This window comes from Miniopterus schreibersii, assembly GCF_964146895.1.
Source record: "Miniopterus schreibersii genome assembly, chromosome: 2".
Classification (NCBI taxonomy): domain Eukaryota; kingdom Metazoa; phylum Chordata; class Mammalia; order Chiroptera; family Miniopteridae; genus Miniopterus; species Miniopterus schreibersii.
In genome coordinates, this window is record NC_138102.1 from 4528479 (window position 1) to 4540052 (window position 11574).

An 11574-nucleotide genomic window follows, 5' to 3' on the forward strand; every position below is an offset into this window, starting at 1 on the left:
GTTTGAGCATGTACTCTGGTACAATCCATAGACCAAAACAGAGACAATAGGTGCTAACGGTTACGACAGCTGAAACAAATGAACTTTCACTTACATTTTAATTAATCATTTCAGTTGTATTATAATTCTTAGTGTTACTGTATTGTGATACTCTTCTGTGGATCATTTACTTCTATGGTTCCTGAAATGTTATTTAATAAGAATATTTAACTATTTCATCTATAGAAAATTATTTAACTTCTAAGTAAAATAGCATACTAACCTTTTTTAAAAGAAAGTTGTCTTTTATTTTTACTATCTTTGAAAGGTTCTAAAGCTACAATCATAAGTGTGGTTTAATCTCTCCCACAGGTATCTTAAAATGATATTTTAATCATGATCAACTCCTTTTTTGATCCACTGGTAGGTCTTTATTGGGCTTCTATTTTCTTAAAGTCTTTGAAATTTGAAAACCTATTCAAGAGTAATTTGTCTGCTAGATGTTAAATATGAAATTTAAAGATTGAAATCTCTAATTAGATGACAGACAGCAATCAAAAGTCCTTTTGAGTCTACTAAGCCCCCACTTAAATACCAAATAATTATAACCCAATCCATGCTGGTCATTGTTACTGACTTTTCCTTTATTCAACTGCATCAGTGGCTATTCTAAATATTTTCAACAGATCAAAATCGCACCAACCCACTTTAAGACTTGAGAAGTTCCTCATCCATGGTAAAAACAGCTTTAACATTTCAGAAACAGAAAACATCCTAAGAAGCATAAGATTCCTTTAAAAATGTCTACATGAATACCTTGACAGTAATACAGTTAGTTTCTTTTTACATTAGGGAAAGAGATAAAATACCAAAATTGTATGTCAAGACCTAAAATTAGACACATAAAAACATTGTTTTGTTTTGTTTTGTTATGTTTTGCCTTTGAAGCGAAATCTATGTAGGAGATTTATAAGTTTTTATTTTACATTGTTCTTGATTTTCTCCAAAGGTTAATGTAGGGTGTGATTAAATATGGGGAAAGTTTCAGCTTGGCTAATTAAAAAGAAAATGCAATACTTTAAAAATTGTACCTTTTACCTCTACCACATAAGAGAGAATTAAAAATAATTATATCACTGACCAGCTTCATTAGAGCAAAGCAAGTAAACTTATATTTGACCTGTAAACGGACATAAAAGATTTTGGAAAATGTTTCATAATATGTTTCAAGACCTACAGATTTTTAATATTAAGTGTTGAACAAGGAACTTAAGAAAAGGGTCACACACAACAAAATGTTGGGGAAAGGTAGTACAAGAGCAGAGGAAGAGTTATTAATTCTTGGGACATTTACACAGTGAATCATCAGTTATTAATATAACAGATATAAAGATATTATATTTGAATATTGAGTGGGATTTTTTACTTCCTCTGGATACTGGAGCTGGAAGCGGGAACAAAGCAATATAAAATATCTCCACATTTTAAGTGAGCCTCAGATCAATAGAGCCAGGTACTCCTCCAGGATTCCCATTTCATAGCAGAGATAGGCCACGCATCTTGCCCTGGTTTCTGGTAGCCAAATGGTGTTGATTCAAGAGACTGAAAACTCAAAAGTTGCATTAACTTTCTAACACGGGCCTTAGGTCCAAGAGGTGGTGCCCCACGCATCCTCATAATGAAAGCTGTTGTGATGGGTGAATAGTAAGTTACATATTAAATAGCAATATAATAACTCTAAATGGTACTATTTATGACCATCTCTACATTCTTATTAGTACCTGGCATTTTTCTAGCCAGGCTGATACATCTAGTTGCACTGACAGTCAGGTTTGTTCGGAGGAACCATACAGAAAAGCTGGGGCTCCTTTTTGGTTTTATATGTCCTCCAAACTGAACTTGGAAGATTGAAATGGAAGCCGTCGGTAGTAGATTATAATGAAATATTGCAGAACTACAGAGGCATAAAAAGAACAGAGGATGGCAAATGACCATTTGTGCCATAACACAGGGGCCAGAGGGGGAGCAGGGTGGAGAAAATACCTGAACTGTAGAAGGTGGAGAACAGGGCATGTGGTGTGTGTTTGTTGTTCGTTGTTTGTTTGTTTTTGACACCCACAGGCTATAACCATAAGATAGGAAACCTCCAAGGTTTGTCCTAGAGTAGAACTGGAAAGGGATAGAATTCTCACTCTTGACTGTGAATAAAGGTTCGTTAGAGTAAGAAATGCCAAAGCCTTAAGTTCTCCAGGGATGACGAATCACAGCAAAGCACAGTTACTCGGTGATGGGGGTGCGGAGGCAGCATTAGTGTGGTCGAGACTACGCCCTTCAATGAATTAGCCCAACTCAAGAAACCTTAGAGCCCAGGGAGGAACGAATATACCAGGAACCATTCAGTTCATGTCTCTCCCTAACAATCTCAAAAAAACAAAACAAGAATGCTATTTTTGCTCATGATTTAATTTAAATAACGGCACGAACTGCTCTGCAGTATTAATATATAAATCCAGAAAATATTATGGAGCAAACAGAAAAAAGTGAGGCCAACCCCAGGGTCTAATTATACAACTATTTACTGCTGCCACCTAGGGGCTGGCCAAGGAATAGGCCCCAAGGGGGAGGGTCAAGTTCACCTTCCCAGCTGGGCAGCCCAGGCAGGGCCCGTACTAGGGTTGTGGGGACGGAGCTGCCTGGGAGGGTTTCACAAGCAGGATGTCACCTGGAAACAGGAAGGGACGGTGGGGAAGGGCAGTTAAACAGGTTACCCAAGGCCCACTCCTGCGGAATAGGGTAAATGCATAGATTTCTGCCCTCAATTGTTATTTAAAATGATGATTTAAGTCCCTTCACCCTCAGTGTTGCCATTTGAGATGTCTGTTGATTACTTTTTTCAAATATCTACCCCTACCACTGTTGAAAATTATTTAAAAAGAGGATTTAGGGGATACAAGCAAATGTCACTTTGCCTAGTTTCCAAATAGTTCCCCTGACACTTTTTTTTTTTCCACTTCTGAAAAAAAAGACCAGGTAGAACCTTTAGATCTCAAAATGCACAAGGACACAATGCACGTTTTCCCAAGAAGAAATTTCGTTTCCTGAATCTAGAATTTTACAATACCTACGAGCCTTTAGGGAAGAGCAGGAGCGGCGCTGGGATTGGTAAAAAGGCTGGGGGGGCTTTTTCTGGTTTCGTTAAGACTCACTTTGGGAGGTGAGTTGATAAGTTGGCCTCAGTTTGCAGGACAGTTTTTTTCTTCTTTCCTTTTAAGCCCTCAAAGAACTGGGTTGCACCCTGAGTGAAATCAAGGTGCTTCCCACCCATCCAACTCCATTATCCTCAGTTTGTTTTTGTATCAGGGAGGAGATCAACTTAGATGGAAATCAAAAGCTGCCCCACATGTAGAGCTGGGTGTCCTTGGAACGCTTTCTTTCCCTCTGGACACATAGTTCATTGAGTTCAGGGAAGAAAGCCTAAAAATAAAAGTCATTACAGGCTCTGTTTCCCAGCTTCCAATCTGGCAACTTCTAACCATAAAGTTACTTAAAAAACCCTTTCATATATCTATCTTGTGGGGTTTCAGTCGGGACACACATTAAATACCCCAGGCCGTACTGAACAGCCCCTGGCTCAGGAGGCATCCTCACAAGGGCACAGAGGCCACTATGCTCCCAAGATTCAGAGCTTCTCCCAAAGAGAACCAAGGGAAAGACTCAGGCAGCCCCCCTGAGCTGCCAGGCCGCAGGCTGCAGGGTCCCAGCGCAAATGGAGCACAGTGCTCATTCCTGTTTAGCATATTCTCGAGGCCTCCACCCTGACAATGACCAAGCCACGTTCTCAGGGCAGAAAGAAAAGAAAAACAAGAAGGCAATAGTTGTCCCTGGGAGAGAAAGGATCCATAACCAATGGATCTGGATTTCCCACACCCCCCAGCTATTTATGCTGTGGACTCACCTCAAGACCATTCGAGTCCCCTCTGGCTGCCACTGATTGTGGGCATTGGAATTCCTTTTATTTATTTTCTTTGAGTCCCCTAATGGCTGCTGCCCATTGAAGACCCCCAGTATGACTATCTGGGAACTTCCTGGGACCCCAGAACCTTTCTGAAAACTCTCTTTCTCTCTCTCTCTCTCCATCTATCTATCTTACATGCCAAGGAGCAGAGCTCAGAGCCTCCAGTGACTTACCCACAGCCCTTGGTAAACACGAGAAGAAGGGGGAGCTCAAAGGGCTCATCATTCTCCTTGGTCAGCAGTCCCTTAGCTTTGATCTCATCCCCTGTAGCCAAAAACTCTTACAATTTTATGAAAGACAACACTTAGGTGACAGAAGCATATTTTATTTAACACTTCACGAAATAGACAGGTTCCTTTGGGAGAGCTGCCGAATGGGGCAAAAGGCAGGAGGCCCTGTGGGCTAAAGAACATAGAACCAGGGGGGGCGAATAGAAAACACCTGATTGGCCAGAGCCACATAATCACCCTTGTTTTCAGTCTGGTTTGGGGCAAAGAAGACCCAGAGTTGGTTTGGTATTTGGGGATTGGCTGGCTGGATTTACAGAGACAGGAAAGACAAACTTTCATTTTGCTAATGTGACTGAAGCCCTGGGCAGGAGAAGCTCCATTTGGTTCTAGAATTTTATTTCAACACCACTTATCCTAGGGGTCAATGCTGCAAAAAACAAGTATGTTACATTCAGTTGTGATTCCGGGTTGTTTTGCACACTTAAAAGGCACGCTTCTAATACGTAAAATAGGGAAAGAAATATCTATTATAATTGAAACATGTCCAGCCAAAATAAAGGTTTTCTACTAACATGAAATCGGTGTAGGTTCTCCTGGATCTGTAAAATCCTAGTTACATGCAGGAACAGCTTTCGACTGTTTCATGGGCTTTCAAAAGTTGGAAGACTTTCAACTTCCCTAAGTTATTTTCACGAATATTTCTCACAAATAAGATCTCAGGAATTGCTGAATAACACTGCTCAGCACTGTACACCTTAAAATATCAGTAATGCGGATGCGGATACTCTATGTTGGCAGTTAAGACTACGATAAAGCGTCCCGGAAATGTGGCTGACTATTTTATGAAAGTTCCAAAGCCCAATATACATATTTGCCCAACTGGAAGACCACACACCCCCACACCTACAATATCTACATGGTAGTACTTGCCAGACAGGGTGCCCTCCTCATTTGTTTAACCAACAGACCAGCTGACATTTCTTCTTTGACACTGAAATGTTGCCATCGAACTCAACAAGCCCACAAGCTAACCCTTCAATCCTACTCCACCCCAGTAAACAGTACCTTGGTCAGAAACGTACGGAGTATCCAGGTCTTCCCTCTCCTTTTACTTCCCCCATTAATCAGTAAGTCAGGCTTTTGTACGTCTGCGATATGTCTCAGAATCACGCAGTTCCCTCCACCCCCTTGCCAGCGTCCTGGTCGTGATCACTGCTGGTTCTCACCTGGGCCGTGGTAGCCGCTCAGTAATTTATCACCCACATCTGCTCTTGGCCCTGCTCTAATTATTTCCCACGTACATTAAAATGAGTAGATTCCCCCCAAAGATCATTCACTATGGCCTGTGTATGTGAGCTTGTGATTCGTATCATCCCCCTTTTCTGTTGGTTACTCAGCATTTAGCTCTCAACTCAAGCATCACCTCTTCTGAGAAAGCTCGCTGATCTCTCTCACTGGGCCATGTCCCCCCATTAGCTCTTGTAGCACCAACCATCAATCTCCCAGGGAAATCCTGACGTTGCCACTTTATATGGGCTGTACGATTACTTAATTGATATTTATCTTTCCCATTAGATCAAGCTCACAAGAGCAGGGCCATGTCAATTTTACACATTTTACCTCAGTTCTGAGAGCACCTAGCTCTCAATGGATTCTCTAAAAATGTGTGAAGTGAATAGGCACACGCTAAGTTCTCGAGGCAGTGGACAGGTTCTTGAAAGCTGCGAGTTTAAGTGAAATGACGTATAAGAAAACCAATTTTTCCCTAAGCTAATGGATATAAACAAGTGTTAAGTTCCTAGGGCATATTTCTGGTCACAAAAACATCACCAAACTTCTAAGTAAAGACCCAAACCACTTCTAATATTGAACATTGAAATATATGTGAGCTATACACGCATTTAAGAAAGGCTCCTAAAAGCAAGCAAGGCCATTCTTTTCCAACTGCAAATTCCAGCTCAGGGTCCTTGGGGTGGAGCCTCTCTGGGCAGCTCAGGGCACCACATGGGACCGGCCCAGCACAGGATGTCCTTTGGGGGCCTGCTCTATATCACTTACATAAGACCCCACACATTTGGCAATTATCTAAACTTGTCATATATCTCTTTTTTCTTTGTCCACCCTACTCTAGTCCCACTGAGCTGCTTTCACTGGCTAGGAGGTTTTGCCCATCTCAGAGTATTCCAAAGCCTGTTCCTTCTACGCGGGACGCTCTTCCTGTGGTTATTGATATCGGTGGCTTTTCATCTGTAATGTGGCCTAAATGGACCTTTCTCAGAGCTCCATCCCCTGACCTCTTTTATGAGTAGGCTCCACTTCTTTGTTATTCTAACTTATTGATACATTTTTATTCTCTTCACATTGTTAATTACAGTTATAATTTATACGCATGGGTTACTCAGGCACTGCCTCCTCTCTCCTGTGTAAGCTCTCTGTGGAGACTAAAAGAGTCTTATTCACCAACATATACTCAGAATCTAGCAAAGTTCCAGGCAGATGAACATATAATGAATATTCTAATAAATAACAAGTTATAATCATGTGAGAACACTGTAGTCAGGAGTTTCCTCTGTAAATAAGTTAGGATCTACATTGTCATGTTTGAAGGCCTCAGGCTAGCCAATAGATCACAGCTGAAATGCTTTAAGTCTAAATAACTTTAAAATGGGTATCAGTAAATACTCACTTCACCTATGTAAAACAAAACAAACCAAAAAAAGAATATACCCGTAGGATATCCAAATCAAGCAAGTGATTTCTGGGGAGCTTATCAACATGCGTTGAGTGGGGGGTAAGGGGTGTAATGTCCACATTTAATTAAATATGATAGGTTGCTTTACAGGTTCTTCAGCTATCAGCCAGTTCTACATTTTGAGAAATGGCATTTGTCTGGAATAGTTCATCTGAGGCCTTTCTTTCTGGCAAGATTTGCATGACACTATCTGCTATTCCTTAAATCCACTTGGAATCAGTAGAATATCCCTTTTCGGAGCATGGGCTGGAGATTCAGACATACTTGGGTTCTAATCCCATGTCTGTACTAATAAACAGCTACGCAAATGTGTTCAACATTTCTGTTTAACATGAGGAAAAAAAAATCTTCCTCTTGTGAAAATTAGGCAACATTACTTACAGGGTTTTCATCATCATTTCCAATTTAGGGCCTTCAACTAGTGTCACCTGCATAGAGAACACGTTTTTTGCGTCTGCGTGATAAGATCCAGGCAGAGGACTCGACAGTGGGCCAGCTGCTCAGGGGCCTGCAAATGCAACTATTTCTCTGGGATTCTAAATATTACTGAAAGTGTAGAAAATTGAATTTATCCGAACACATCGCAGGCCTACTTTCTACGTGCCAGGCAAGGTTGCAAGCTTTTTTCCTCTCCGATACTGCTTAAATGCCTCCGCACCCAGTGAACACAAATAAGACACTTTGCTTAGCCACCGAGGCTTGCTGAAGAGCCTTCTAAAACCTGTCCAGCAATGGGCAAAGTTTCACTGACGCTGAGTGGAATGTGCAACTTTAGGGCAAAATATTTATTTCTAGGGACAACATATTGAGAGAGTACTGACCCCAGTGGTCCTATTTCTGCCCTTCCCTTCTGCACTGCTTGGTCTATTTCCAAGTAAATGTTGAATAAATATATAAATAATTATGTTTAATAGGGGTGCCATTTTTTTATACTATGCTTTTATTACTTGGTCTACTTTTAAGTGAAATCACGTGACTAACGCATTCAATTCTGCTGGAAAATTATTAAAGCAAAACTTTAAAATAAATTTAACAGATTATATCTTTTTTTAACTGAAAATTATGAGACTATCAAATAACCATTGATATAACCCTGACTTTTAGAGTAATGATAAAATGCAGGTCATTTGTAAACACCAATTGTGGGTTTTGAAATCAAGTTTATTAAACTTAGTTTGCAACTGGTCCCTACTTGTTGAGAATTCAACAAAAGTCAGAAAGACCTCCTTTTAGGGTTATCTGCCTGGGTTTAAAGAATTAAACAACCATCAGAGTAGAGTTTATATGATCTTCATGCAAAATATTGGCTTGCAAATCTCTAATTAGCAATGTAGGAAGAAGAAAATCCGTAACTTTAGAAGGAACATATATTAAGAACTTAGATTTATGATTTGGGAAAAGCAAAAAATTGTATAACCATCTTCCCCGAAGATAATTTACTAATATGGATTCCTGTAAGTAAGTCTAAAATGTTTATTTATGGAGTAGCCCTTCAAGTTGAGTGCAGGCTATATTTGTCTTATCAAAACTAAAAATAAAAGTTATTAAACAAATAATTTGCTCTTTTCAAAGTGAAGCACTTATCTGTGCTCAATGTCATTCCTTTCATTTAAATACTGCTGAGTTTTAAACTGTATTTATTTTAATGCAATTGCAGGATAGTAGAAGGATATAATTTCATATAATGCCGTATTAGGAGAAAAAATTAGGTTTCCCTGAATTTAAACTTTTTAAATATCCCCAAAATTAGTAATAAGAAAATAGCATTTTTGTTGCTCAAAACACAAAGCTGAGAGGGCAATTGAGTAATACTAAGGCAACAGTAATAATGGCACCGGCATTTGCGGGCTTCTCCGTGCGCCCCCTCGCCTGGGCCCTGGCCTGAGGTGACCCCCACCGACTTGTCCTGGGGTCCCCCCGCGGGGAGGGCAGGGCCCCGGGGCCCCGGCCGCGCCCCTCCCCTGGCTGCGCGGTGCTCAGCAGCGCCCCCCCTTACCCTCCGCGCCCACCCGCAGCCTGCCGCGGCCCAGTACTGAGCAAAGGAGCACCCCTGGGTGGCGGGGCGCGCCCTCCCCAGGAGCCCGGCTCCCGCCGGCGCCCCTCGCTCGCTCCTTCCCCTGGGCCCCGGCCGGCTGCGGGTTTCCCGCGCTCCTGCCGCCCCGCGGGCTCCCCGCACAGGGTCCCAGGGGCTGCAGCCCGGCCGGCCTTGGGGTGTGACCGACGCCAGCGCTGCCCCGTGGCACCGGAGCCCTCGGGGCGCAGCCGGGCGTCGCAGCGCCAGGGCAGGTGAGTGCCCGCCCCGGGGTGGGCGGAGAGGGGCCCGTCCGCGCGGCTTCCATTAGGGGGCAGTTACCAGGCTCCAGGCTATCGCTGGTCACTGTTGTTACTCTTTCTGTGCCCGGGGGGTAAGTTCAGCTTCATCGTAGGTACGTGTGTAGGTGAAACAGTGCGGACAGGGTTGGGTGCTGTCCACGCCTCGAGGCACCCACTGGGTGTCATGGGTGAGAGAGGACTGCCATAGTCTTAGATGAGGGGCTATTCTCATTTACGTTGGGTAAAGGGGAGCAGGGCGGTGCCAAGCTCCCCCGCCCCCAGGTACCCCTGGCCCTGTGGAGGCCCCTGGGTGAGGCCCACCCTGGGCTGAGCGCTTCTGCCCCTTCTACCGGGAGCCTTAATCTCAGAGTCACTTTCTAACACCTGCATACACTCCTCACCAGCCTAAGAAAAGAAAAACATGCAACGGTTGGAGGTAGATTAAGCAATAATGCAACGATAATGGTATCCATGTGTGTGGACTTCCTCTAGGTCGTCAGGGTGGCAAGAGTTTTTTTTCACCTACACATGTAAGTCAATCTGCACACAATAGAGGGAGGTAGAAACTCATTATTTCCCTTTGATAAGGAAGGAAGCTGAATGTTATTAAGTCCAAATAACTGAACCACTGAAATGCAGCTAGTAGGTGGTCAAGAGGAATTAGGAGCCACTGCTTGCCCAGAGCCTATCTCTGCACCAGTTTCTAGACCAATCCAAAAATGTATTGTGCATTGACCACTCACTAAGATGTTAAAGCAGTAAGAAATTCTTGTAGAATATGTTCTTTTCTATAGATATAATGTATAGTAAATGAATTAGTAAATAGTAATACATTGTATCAAAGAAATTCTCTGGGATATATGTGCAGGGTGCGGCAAAAGTAGGTTTACAGTAGTGAGTAAAGGAAACAAACTGTATTCTTATATTATTACTTATTAATTATCACATTATTTTCATGAGCAACTGTAAGCCTACTTTTGTCCCACCCTGTTTATATCTATAAATCTTTATGTTTTACTCATATTTATATATTTAATCCCTCTTACTTAGCAGTCCCTTCATTTATTTCATAATATGCATTAGGCACATCCAAATTTCCAGCCACTTCCCTAGGTCTTTTTCTCATGGTTTACGGTAAAAAGAGCAAGATGATATTGTATCAACTCAGAAAGTACTTCTTAAACACCCTCCTGCCTAAACTTGTGAAACCTTTTTTAGCAAATACACTGAAGCATTAGTGACCTGTTGGTTGTTGTTACAAGGCTGACTTAGAACATACGTTTTGAGGGGAAAATATTCGCCAAACTTTTGCTACACAGACTCTCAGGCCATTTGTTTATCTTTGCTACTTGTTGTTCATTTTAATTTACAAGCAGCCATCTAAGCAAACGAGAGCGGGCTTAGAAGACATGCATTAGAAATGAAAGTCATCTGCTTGCGTCTCCAAATATTTAGATCGAGACATTGGTCTTTGACTTACGCTGGTGGAACAGAATTGCCTTCCTGTTGTCATCCTGAGCCCAGCTTTGCGAATGAGGAGCGTGTGCTTTGAAATGCATACAGTTCCGACCTCGCGATTACAAGCCGGAAGCTTTGAGTATAGATATCCCGTCTTTATAAAGCTCTTGAATAGCCTCTTGAAAGTGCTCAGAATTCCTGGACATCCTCCAGAAAAGCAATGAAAAATGTCGCATGTGGGGTGGGGAAATAAAGTCGTGAAGGGCGACATCAGCGGCCGTGAATAACCCTTTGCACAATCACCTCTGAGAGTCTCTTAAACACACAATCAAGGAAATGCCCCATTTTCATTACAGGTCATTTGTATCGACTCATCACTGCATTGCCTCCGAGGGTTTTGATAAATCACAGTGAAGTCCCAGAATTACAGGAATTAGAATCGTAAAAGGCCAATCCGCCCTTCGCGCTCAGCGAGGATATCTGGGGAAGGACTGTTGGGTGTGACTTGTTCCTTCGTGTTTAGTCACATTTTAACTGAGTTCAGCAGTAGTGCTTTTGGGAAATGACCTCGAGGATAAGAAAGCTTGGGGCATGCAGTTTTCGTCGTTGTCACTAAAAAATGAGTGTTTAACCAAATCTTAACTATTGGAATTTCAAAACTACGAGACATTTCCGCCCATTACTTGCGATGGGCAATGCTCTAGTATCTTCAGTACTAAATACTTCTGACAGAGTTAGAAAGACCAATGAAGTGATCAGAGTTTCGTGCATTTTAAAATTGTGCTAATTTAGCCGGGCCGGGCGTGGCTCAGCGGTTGAGCATCGAC